Genomic DNA, 12964 nt, shown 5'->3' with positions numbered 1-12964 from the left:
TACCACAAAAATTCAAGGTCATGAGTCTGATTGTGGAGACAATCAAGAGGATAGCTACTAACCAGAAAAGATCTTGTGGGTATGCTCCATGCATTCAGGTGCTCATTAACTCAAAGATGGGAACATGTACTTACTTGTTGGACAAGGAGCATTTACCCTTGCACCAAGATTTTGAAGATAACACAGTTGTGATGAATGAGAATGAACCTTCATCAGCACAAGCATAAGAGAAGAGAGCTAAGGCAAAGACAGAAAAGGCTGCAAGGATGCCAAGTGCTAAGGAAGCATCTCAGGTATTCTTAAAGAGCAAACAAGATCAGCTAGGTTATCTAATTCAGGCAACATTGAGGATTGAGAAGGGCTTGGCCACCCTGACCCAGAATTAGGAAAGCTTGGAAAGGATTGTTGAGACAAAATTGTATGATCTTGACCTCAAGGTGACTGAGATATAGAGTGCAGTCGAGCAGCTCTAGGAGGAAGCAGAGGAGAAGAGAGGGAATGCAACTACGGATGCTTTTCAGCGTGTGCCAAGGAATCAGAGGTCAGCTGTAGTGCCAGTATCAGATACAAGAGCTACTTCATCTGCACCAGCAGCGACAGCTTCAGTGCCACCTCTAGCACCTGCTCCATCAGCTCCAACCACATCAACTGATGCCTTCGTCCTTGGAGTTCTCTCTACACCACCTCCCGAAGACCAAGCCTGAGATACGCATAGCACTATGAATTTTCAAACTTTTTGGTAACTTGTTGCCAAAGGGGGAGAAATGTATAGATCATAGGCTTCGAGAGAGAGTGTTTTCCTCATGTGTCTCTCTTGCATTTTGGTTGAACTTTATTGTGTGCCTGTTTGATACTTTATGTCTATGTGAGATACTTGCATGATCATGTGTTTGATCACATGCTACTTTAATGTTTGCTTGGATGACATTATTCTTTATATTCTTATATGATTATTCACTTTGCTTGGTGATGAGTGCATGTTTTAATTTATATCATTTTGAGCGCTCCACCAAGATGTATGTGACATGGAAGAGTGACCCATGATCCTAATCGATTGTACATTTGCATTAAAAAGCAAATCTTAAATAGTGCACAAATTTAGGGAGAGCTCTTGCTTATCACATACTTCTCAAAGCGACGATGTATTTAAATCTTATTATCATTTGTCGAAGCTTTGATCTATATGTTGTCATCAATTACCAAAAAGAGGAAGATTGAAAGTGCCACTATCCCTGGGTGGTTTTGGTAATTATTAACAACATATAGCTCATTGAGCTAATGCTATTTCAAGATAAATATTTAAGGAAAGTTCAATGATTGGCATGGCATGGATTAGGATTGTGGACCCCTCAAAATGCTAAGGACACATATTGGCTCAAGCTCAAGACTCTACATTTTACTTTTAGTGATCCAAGATCACATTGAGTCCATAGGAAAAGGCAATACTATTAAAAGGGGATGAGGTGTTGCTTAATGGCTTGCTTGCTCAAAATGCTTAGTGATATGCTCCAAAAACCCTTAACCACCTTCTCATATCCACATATGTCCCAAACCAAAAATCAAACTCGGCCCCACCAAAAATGTTTCATCCGGCGCCACCGAGTTCACTTGAGATAGTCACTGCCACAAACCCTAGTCACTTCGGTCTCACCGATAGGGCTCTCGGTCTCACCGAGATGGGATTGCAAACTCTCTGTTTACCTTCATAACGTTTCGATCCAACCAATATGAGCAATCGGTCCCACCGAGTTCGCAATGCAAACTCTTTGTTTCCCTTTCGTAACGTTTTGGTCTCACCGAAATGAGCGATTCGGTCCCATTGAGTTTTCCTAACCAACTCTCTGGTTAGCTTATTACCAAAATCGGTCCCACCGAGTTTGTGTAATCGGTCTCACCGAGATTACGTTATGCCCTAACCCTAATGAAATCAATCCCACAGAGTTGACATGTCGGTCCCATCGAAAAACCTAACGCTCACATTTTGAACTAAATTGGTCTGAACGAGTTTTCTGATTCGGTTAGATTTTGTGTGGAGGCTATATATACCCCTCAATCCTTCCTTCATTAGTAAGGAGAGCCATCAGAACGTGCCTACACTTCAGCATTCATTTTCTGAGAGAGAACCACCTACTCATGTGTTGAGACCAAGATATTCCATTCCAACCATTTGAATCTTGATATCTAGCCTTCCCCAAGTTGCTTTCCACTCAAATCATCTTTCCACCAAATCCAAATCTGTGAGAGAGAGTTGAGTGTTGGGGAGACTATCATTTGAAGCACAAGAGCAAGGAGTTCAGCATCAACACACCGTCTATTACCTTTTGGAGAGTGGTGTCTCCTAAATTGGTTAGGTGTCACTTGGGAGCCTCCGTCAAGATTGTGAAGTTGAACCAAGGAGTTTGTACGAGCAAGGAGATCGCCTACTTCGTGAAGATCTACCCTAGTGAGGCAAGTCCTTCGTGGGCGATGGCCATGGTGGGATAGACAAGGTTGCTTCTTCGTGGACCCTTCGTGGGTGGAGTCATTCGTGGACTCGCGCAACCATTACCCTTCGTGGGTTGACGTCTCCATCAACGTGGATGTACGATAGCACCACCTATCAGAACCACGCCAAAAATCTCCTTGTCTACATTGCGTTTGCTCCCTCCAAACTCCTTCCTTTACCTTCATGTGCAATGTTTTACATTCTGCTGCTATACTCTTAGACTTGCATGTGTCGGTTGATTGCTTGACTTGTGCTAAGTTGTTAAAATCTGCCAAGACTTAAAATTGGGAAAAGGCTAGATTTTTATTTGGTCAAGTAGTTAATCACCCTCCTCTAGACAAACTTTCGATCCTACACCAGGCTTCTCGGTTTCCTTTTTTAGCATTGCATGAGAGTTGATGGTTCCAACCGTACAAATGCACCTACCCAAGGATTGAAATCACACATACAAAATAATAGCCTAAGGCCCCGTTTGGATGTTTGTTTTGAGGCTCGGATTTTGGAATTGGTGTTGGGCCTCCCGAATATGACTATTTTGATGGCCTCTAAATTGAGATGTCGAAATGAATCTCAATACCAACCGATATTGAGAAACACTACCATATTGCTTCTTCTTGAGCTTCCGTTGATTTTTCCTTTGAAGAGGAAAGAGTGATGCAGCAAAGTAGAGATAAGTATTTCCCTCAGTTAAGAACCAAGGTATCAATACAGTAGGAGATACAAGCAAGTCTCTAATATATGCACCTATACAAACAATCAAACACTTGCACCCAATGCGATTAAGGGGTTGTCAATCCCTTCACTGTCACTTGCAAATGTGAGATCTGATAGAGATAAGATATAAAAAAATACTAAAACATAAAACAAATTAAAGTAAATAAATTTCAACAAGATATTTTTGGTATTTTTGGTTTATAGATCTGAAAATATATGATGAAAAATAGACTCGAGGGCCATAGGTTTCACTAGAGGCTTCTACATTTTTATACATCAGGACATTTTTTGATACACATTTTACATTTTTGAAATAGATGATTACAATTTTAAAAATTGTGTTTGATAACTACCTTTTCCATACACAATCTACATTTTAAGCATATATCAGGAACATATTTTTTAATTATATGTTTTTATGTTAAGAATTTTTAATACACGTCCTACATTTTTTGTGCACACCAAGAACCATTTTTTTGACCCTTAACATTTTCTAAAGAATTTTTTAATATAGATTTTCAACAATTTCCTATAATATGTATGACCCTGTCGGCCTCACTCAGGCCGAAGAGGACCTTTTAGGTCTTCCTTAGGCTTGCACACTCATCAGCGGAATCGTAATCAGCATCGGCGCCCTTCGATGATGCTACACTCTTACTTAATCTACCATTCTTTGAGCTTTCACAACCCTTCGATCTGTTATGAGCTTTTTTGCTTGGCATAAAGTCATCGTCGCCGCTCTCACTTTCTTCTACGGCCACCCCTGTCAGATGCAACATGAGCCTTGCCTCAGTCCTGACCTCGTTTGCTTGGCATAAAGTCATCGCCGTCTTCACTCACTTTCTTTGAGCTTGCGCCACTCCTCACCGATGCTGCACTCTATCGTGGTGCTCGCTCAGCTGGTATAGGGCTCCAGAGAGACTTCATCCACCAAAAGTTGAAGATATTCTTGTTAAAAAATTCCGTGTCCTTGAGGTATCTCTGGAAAATACAAATAACAATGAAACAAAATTAGAATGACGAACAAATGGTCTAACTAGGTGCAATCTGAAATATCAATTACCTTAACATGGTCATCATATTGCTTCTGCTGAAATTTTATTTTTGGACACTCGGTAAGAACAGGTGATCCAAAACCCCGGCTTTCATGTATTTGAGTTTAACAATCCAATCCCACCTTCCACGCAACCGGAAAAAATCTTGTTGAATTTCCTCTTGGTTCCTTTCATGGAGCTTCTCTGGGAGCCCGGGCCTCAAAAAACACTTATCCAACTCTGTCATATGGCTATCACTACTAACTAATTCTTCAAAACGCACACCTCCCAAACTAGGCATCTGCATTCATGCAACATTGCACAAAATCAAATGAGACATCAGTGGAGTAAAACCACAGGGTGAGTGGCTTGGTGAAGTCATCAACAATTAACCAGGCCTTATATTGTAGGGCAGAGGGAGTGGCAGCTAAGATCGACGGCGTAGACATACACCTGCCTTGTTTAAATGACACAAGGTATCATAGTCATATATATAAGCATACAATCAAGAGGTCTCGAGCCTGCTGTTTCTGTCATGGCTCAGATCAAATCAGGTGCAGATAGTATACATGACAAAGGTACATTGCATGGAACCATTTGAGTATCTTCTGAAGGATACAACAAATGATGATCTGCAGCGGCTATTGAGAGTGTTTCAGAATCATCCAAATCCTGCTGCTAACAGTAATCTATCTACAACATATTGTTTCAGTTTTTAAACAAAGTTCCAATTTAGCAGCAAGTCTTCAGATTTCTCATCTCGAGCATATAATGAGTTCGAAAATATGTGCCAAGTATTACTCAGATAATGGTATTCAAAATCATTACAACAATCAGCAGAGTTGAACTTTAATGGTAAGATTTACATTCAGCATAGAGTTCAGTGATTCACTGTTGAGCAAACGATAACTTCAACAGCACTATTCAGGGAAATCAGGCAAGTATTCAGTGTTGACAGGCAACAAGAAAGAGACTCGGAGAACAATGCCATAAAACATAATGTGAAATAACACCAACACCGGAGTTAATGTAAACTAGCACAGGGTTGCAAACATGTGGCCCGTCTGACAAAAGTATCATAAACAATAGTCTCTCGAATTCTACTAAGGTACCAGATGAGCAGATGATACAAACTCAAAAGGTACTACAAACACGCTAACAACTCAGGTTTGACAACACACAAAATGAAATAGGCCAACCGGCGAGAACAAGTAGCTACATATGTGCAAATGGATCAGTTAAATCCAAATCACCGATATGCTTGATATCATAAGAACTGCGGACACAACTACCAGTTCTAAAATGAAACTGAGCATCTCTGGAAACCCTGTTCTCTAGCTCAAGCTTCCTGCGTTGTTTTGCCAAGAACTTCTCATTGTTATTCCTGGTTGTGATGCCAAGTGTCACTGACTCTAGCACTTTCGCATTCAATACAAAGAATGTAAGAAAGTTAATTTGCGACTTCTTCCCCCGATATAGTTGTAACACTAACGTCTTCAGACTCATGTCAAAACATTTTAACAGATTCCGGTGTTTACGACGCCACAAATTCCCCGGTCTTGATTGAAATGACTGAAATAACATACACAAATAACCAAATCAACAAGTTCAGACCAAAAGTAGATCAAAAAGGTTGCTGAACTATCAATGAAGAAACATCACCTGAATGTACAACTTCTCCAAGCACGGAAAGCATCTCATCAATTCAATAACAGTATCCAAACTAAGATTGTGCATATCAGGAGCCAAAATCTTGACAGTTTGTACCACTGTTATCAGGTTATCAACACACAATCCCTTTATCAAGTATGAAAGCCACAATATTAGGCCAGTGCACAGGTCAGGTGATAGGCAATTTTTCTGCGCATAGAAATGCAACTGAGAAGCCATAGGACATACCTGAAGAACAGTGGAGCCAATCATGAGTCTGGACAATTCACCTGACCTGCACTTATCACTAATGAAGCCTAAAGTCTCCAGTTTAGGAGCTGCGAGTACGGTTACCTGCAGAATACTGCCCCTCTCAAAGAGCAGCCTCACAAGACAAGGAGCTTTCTCAATGACGATTTGTTCAAGCAGCAGTGACTCTATCGGTATCCCATATTCTCTCACAGCCATGCATCTCATAGTTGGGGAGTTTATTCGGATGCGGCGGAAGCCAGAGCACATGTCAATCAGCAAGCACTCGAGAGCTGGGCACCCGGCAATCAGGCTATGCAGCGAGCTCTCCGAGATCATGACATTTACAAGACCGAGCTGCTTAAGCAAGGGGAAGTGAAGGTGGAGCTCATGGAAGTTGACGTCCGAGAGGTTGCATCCACCAATGTTGGCAACATGGAGGGTGGGCGAGAAGCGGAGGATCAATGCCCGCTAGTATCCAGTGGATACAGGTGTTGATGTAGAGACGACGGCCGGGTCCCCGGTGGGAGGAAAGGATGCGGGAGACGACGTCGGAGCGGACTTCATTCCTGCCGGCGGTGAGCTCACGGCAGTCGAGATTAAGAGGGGCGGAGAGCCAGAGGTCGCGCCACCGGGACGCGAGGATTCGGGTGCGGGCGCCTTCCTTGGTGGGGAGGAGGGAGATGATGTCGCCGAGCACGGCGTCGGGGAGGGCGCTGATGTAGTCGGCGCATCCTCCGTCTTCTTCCACACCGGGCGAGGCCGATCTCCTCCGCTTCGGGCTAGGACCCGCCGCATCCATTTGCACGAGGCGCACGGGAGGCTAGGGTTTGCTTCAGTCGAGACTCGAGGGGGTCAGTGTTGGGGGAGAAGGAGCGCGTGGGGGCTCCAGGCATGCGGATAGGAGTCGCCGGAGCCGGCCGAGCAAGGGAGGAAGAAGTGGGAGGCGGGGGTGTGGAGGCCGCCCGCCGGCGGTCTGCTTGGGTGGAAACGGAAGGGGACGGGCGAGAGTAGTCGAGAGGCGGAGAGGAACGGGCCCGCTTCACTGGAAGGTCGATAGCGCACGTCCTTTTTCTTCGAGAATACGTCAATAGCGTATCATTTTTTTTAGAAGATAGAAAATTAAAACCATTCAGCTGTGCATCAAAGGTGATAGCTCACGATAGTCACGTTGTTTGCTTTTGTTTCGCTGGTAGGCTTTTCTCCCCATACACGCTTCTTCCTCTTTTGTCTCTTTGTCTCTTTCGTTTTTCCTCCTCTCAACTAGGTTGCGGCAGCCGCCGCCGCCGCCCCATCGCCCCTCTGGCGCTGCCGACCGGAGAAAGGCCTGCTTCTCCTCAGGGTCTTCACTTTTGTGGCTAATCTGATAGGAAGGGCGGCGCTGCTCCTCCCCCGACAGCAAGGCGGGTGTCCCATGCGCTCGCCAGCGAGGGAGAGGCTGCCACCTCTCCTCACCTCCTCCCAGGTTCCCAGCTCGAGCGCCACCGTGAGCTCACCGGAGGCCAGCGCGGCCGTGCCGCCCGCCGACTCGGAGCCGCCGCCGCCGCCGTGGGAGCCCGTCGGCGAGGCGCGCGTCGATCTGCCGCCCAACCCGGAGGACGCGCTCGAGGTGTTCGTCGACGGCCATACCGTGCGGATCCCCAATGGCTTCTCCGTTCTCCAGGCCTGCGAGGTCGCGACATCGACATCCCACGCTTCTGCTACCACTACCGCCTCTCCATCCAAGCATGGCGAGCCTCCCCCTCTGAGGTCCTGGCTGCCGGCCTCCTAGCACGGTGGACCTCCCCCATCTTCATTCTCTGATTTAGAGGTTGTAGCTTCCGACACTCCGATCTTCTACAGCGGCTGGCGGTCGTGTCAACTCACTGCTTATCTCGTCCATCTCCAAGCCTCCAATATGGTAAGTCCTCAATTCCTCTTCCTCAGTTCCTCATGTTGTCAATCTATCGTGGTTAGATTGAGTTTCAAAAAGGAAAAGCCTTGTGTTGATTGAGATTCAAAATGAAATGGAAAAAGCTTGGTTCAATTTTGGTTGACGTGGTTCCTTACATGTATTCATGGGCAGATATAACTTAAATGTATGTTTGGCTTTTTACAATAGCAGGCTAGCAAGATATATTTATCAGGATCAGTGCCTAATATGCACTATGGATGTTTAAATTTGATTGCCGCTGGGTGCTGTAGCATGTAGACTGAAGTCTGAAATGTTGTTCTTATGTATTTTGGGTGACGAATTTGATGCTTATGTTAAATTTTTGGGGGTTTCTTGGGGGAAGAAAATAGTGGAAGTTAATTTATTGGCATCTGTTAGCAGTTAGCACTGCTGGTTTAGGATCTTCATCGTGAACGTCTTTAGCTAATGGCTTTGCTATTTGATCATGGGGAGAGTGCCAGAGAGCATAATATTAGGCTTCTTCTTGGGATAATAATAGTAACATGAGTTTGATCTTATTTGCATGGCAAATGATGAGTGCAAGGAAGGAAAGGTGCACATGATCAACGCTGAAGATGTCTTCAAGGCGCTCTATGAGATTGAGTTCCCAGAGTTTGTTGAGCCCCTGAGAACTGCACTGTAAGGTCAGTGTTGTTGTCTACTTGTCTCCATTCTGTTAGTCTGTTACTCTTGCTCAGTTGTGTCCATCAAAGATACATTCTTCGGGTTTAGATGCTGCATGGATAAGTAACTCTATGTGACAATGCAAATGAAGGTGAAGTGGCAAAGTCCGTTGATTATTAGTGAGAATCTGGGAGCATAAATAGATAGAAGTTGCTAACAACAATGGAATTTTATTGTCTCTTTATATCCTTATGAACGAGGGGTTGTGTGAATTTTGAAATTCCTTTGGCTGTAGAGAATAGCTATTGTATTTACACACAATTGTTATAAAATGGGAGAATAAATAAATAGTGAACAACAATGCAATTCTATTGGCTCTATATCCTTATGAATGTGGTATTACATTAATTTCGGATTCCTTCGCCTGTGGCGAGTAGCTTTTGTATTAGGACACAATTGTGATAAAAGAACATTCAGATTTATTCTATTGCACTCAACTCTTTCTGCAATTTCAAAAGCAAAAAATGAAGCCTGGAGCATAATGGAGGAAACTAGATAAAAAACAGTACCGCAGGAGCAAAACGGCGCAACGGATGATGCCAACGTGGATGAAGATTAACTTCTTTGACCTTGTGGTAGGCTGAATCCGAATCACATTAATGGGTGACCTTTCTCGTGATCCTTTTTCTGAAACCATTAGACAATGACTTAGACTGACATTTTGGTAGTTGTGTAAGCTGAAACATGATGCTAAGCTGAACAATTACTGTCTTTTTTCTTTGCGTGAGATCACATTTTGGTAGTTGCAAAGCCTAAACCATGATGATTTTTGTTGCTTCTGTAGTCTCTAAGGAAGTTGTAAGATAATGTACTTAAGCTAAGTTTCTTCTGTTTCAATAAAACACAGGTTGGTAGTTGCATAACTTGAACCATGATGTTTTCTTGCCACTGCTGTAGTCTCTAATGGAATTGCGAGATAATTTAGTTAAGATAATCTCATTGGTCTGCACTACTCTCAAAAAATCAGAAGAGCCATTTAGAAAAAGGTAGGGTACTATTATACATTGATCATGTAATGTACAGATTAAGACACAACTAACAAAAAAATATAATTGTGACACTTCAGACTTGCAGAGTTTTTTGTTGTTGAAATTTCATCCACATGAGGTCGTCCTCCTCTCTGGTTTTGCTGATTCCGACGGCGTCGGCTAGACCGACAGGTTCTCTCCCTCTCACCCTGATCTGCACTTCCTGTGAGTTCCCTTTTATTTCGTCTCTCATCATCTCCACATGATTCTCGCATATCGTTGTATTAGCTTGAGTTTGTGGTACCTGCAATTTATACCGAAACTTAATCTTGAGGCCAGGATTCCATGCCCTTTTCACTTGAGCTGATTTACCGCTTAATATTTGATGCGGCATGCATTCTTTTGATTGAAATTTGTATTTTTTATGACGCCATTGGCAATTCAGTACCAATAATAGGAATTTACTTTGCAGGATATCTGTGGCATTTGTTCTTATTAGGGTGTCAATGCTGGCGATGAAAAGATTATTAATGCTCTTATTTGGGTGTCAATGCTGGAAGCTGCTCATGAGAAATGTAACTTGAAGGTCCTCTGCAGTGCTATATTTTTAGAACTTTGGTTTTAACTAAGAACAATAGGAAGTGATTCCATGCTTGTACTTGACTTCATGTGCTTCCTTGGACTTGATATCTCCTGTTTTTATTGTGAGAGTAATTAGTCGCATTATATATCACAAGGAATTCTACTAACCATGTAAAAGGCATAATGACAAATTGAGTAAAGATATATCTGAATTGTTTTGGACACTAATGTTGTTTCTAAGGTTACATCTTCACCATCAGTCTTATCAAAGACAGGTTTCCTGTCAATTAGATACTTTTAACTTCTATAGATTATATCATGGTCGCAGAGAATAACTTCAATAATTATATCTTGTATTCATGGGTATTTTTGTCCTCCTTTCATTTTCTTGGCTGAAAATCATTTATAGTTGTGTAAAATGCTTGATTTTACCCCCTTTCTTGCGAAAAATGGTTTGCTTGCAGAATCTGCCCATTATTAAGAAAATGTCTTATGTTGATAGGTAAGTTCAAAGTTAGTTAGAGATATATCATTGCTACATTTCCCTCCTTGTACACCTCCTTTGATTTTGCATCCTGTTACAGTTGTTGTTTAAATTTTGTAGCATGTTGACTTATACTGTTATACAATACAAGACATACTTACCGAAGATTTGATACACATGAGCTAATTGTTTGACCTCTTCCCTAACATTTTGACACACACAAGCTAATTCTGTAGCAGGAGCTAATTCTGTAGGATGACCTCTTCCCTAACATTTTGATACAAATGTTCACTTTCAGGTATAATATATCTACTCAATGTCGAGCCTCTGTCCCCCTCTTCCAAAAGTTTGCTTGATCGCGCCCGCGCCATGGCCGCCGAGCTCCTTTTTGCTCCACCCGCCAACCAGATCGGCCGATGAGGCGGATTGCCTCAAGGCGGTAGACCATGGAGGTCATCCATGGTGTGTGCATCCCCGACATTCGCTCATATTTTCCTCCTCCGCTTCACGGACGCCGGGGACTCGGGCATGGCCGCCGCCACACCCCCGCTCCCGCTGACCTTGAACTGGCGGTTCTGTTTCAGTTTTGCGTTGTCTGATTTTGGTTCCGACGATTCTTGAGTAACCTGAATTCACTTCTTCCAAGGGGTGACAGTCAGCTGCTTGACATGAATTTTGACACTGTATGAGAGTCATCCTTTGCAACAACTGATATCTATATTCTTGATACTAATCTATTACTGTATCAACAACATGAATGGATCAAATCAAAATCTTCTTTCAAGAGTAAATGGTGCTTCTGTTGCATCTTGTGAAAGCAACAATTACAGTATTGATAAAGAAACCAACTCATCTGAGATTAAATCAGCAAATAAGGTAGCATGTCCTCTAATTAGATTTTTGTTCTCCAAGTTTCTTTCAGTCAATTCTTTACCGTGTGCTTTTAGGTTTCAAACAATATTTATGGTTGTTCGGATGAAAAGAATTGGCGAGCATGATTTTCCTTGTCCTCTCAGTAATATGATACAACAACCGAATAATTGTGCTCGTGAAACAAGAAAATGACCAAAAGCTAGCATCACAGTTTATGAACCTGACATGGGTGTCTATTTAACTTCTGATATGAGTTCTTTTGTTTGGCTATATTCTTCTGCAACAGTCACTACAGGAACAAATCATCTTGTTCTTCTTTTGGAAAGTTATATGGTCAACTGGTGCATATTTATTGATCTTTCAATTTGTTACCAGATACTTACGGCACTTCCGGCAAATCGTTTTCCAAAACTGAATCAAGTGAGATCAATACTGAGTACAAGAAGAAAAGAATTCCATCGGTTTCTACATCATTACTACTTTTACTGGGTGTGAAAGCGGCAAGTGTTCCTTCATGCCATTTTTTTTGCTTCCCATATTGTGGACTACTTTATTTCAGCAGAAACATTAGTTATTAACATCAACTTTTCCCATGTATTTTAAAACTAATTGATTTCCCTTCATCAAAAGCGGACAATTGAGGGCTCTTCTATTATCAAGCTGCTCATGTTTTGTGCCAAGAGTTGCAAGTTAACTTATTAATAATTGGATACGGGCATATCTTAGATTTTGAGATTGGACAAAATATTGAATCAAATGGTAACTAGAGGAAAACAATTGCTCCAGATACATCATTTTTTTTTCTTCACCTCATCTGGTCTTTCTTTGAGATGGCGTTGTCAAGATTACTCTTGCGCTGTTTTTCTAGATCTTGCTATTTCTCTGCTTCTGTGCATGAACCAAAACATGTCCAGTATTTTGCATGCCTTTGCTTGCTATACTAATATGCAGGTTTTGTGAAATGATGAACAAGACCTCTTCTTTTCAAAGTATATGCTAGAGAGTACTCATTGAATTTATAAAGATGAAGTGTTTGTAAAATTGCTTAATATCTTATGTCTTGCTTGTGCAGTTGAGAATGGTTCGGAGGGCACCAGGAGAGAGATCGTATCATATTTCCTGTCAGCTGTGCTCTGGATCTTCTCCTATTCATATAAGTAACAACACATTCCTATGAAGGAATTCATATAGCTTACATTTCATTGCATCTCCTCTGTCATTTTTAATTGGTTGCAGAAAATTGTTTCTAAGACAGGCCGGTTACTATAATTAATTGAAGCAGAGTTCTTGCTTGATAATTGATGGTGA

At 42.2% G+C, this 12964-nt stretch overlaps 1 pseudogene; it reads right to left on the bottom strand.

Moving 5' to 3' along the window:
- Positions 1-5235: 5235 nt before the first annotated feature.
- On the bottom strand, positions 5236-7160 carry LOC119299470 (annotated as a pseudogene).
- Positions 7161-12964: the final 5804 nt, after the last annotated feature.

This window comes from Triticum dicoccoides, chromosome 5A (genome assembly GCF_002162155.2).
Source record: "Triticum dicoccoides isolate Atlit2015 ecotype Zavitan chromosome 5A, WEW_v2.0, whole genome shotgun sequence".
NCBI classification, from domain to species: domain Eukaryota; kingdom Viridiplantae; phylum Streptophyta; class Magnoliopsida; order Poales; family Poaceae; genus Triticum; species Triticum dicoccoides.
This window is presented reverse-complemented; position numbering and strand designations above follow the sequence as displayed.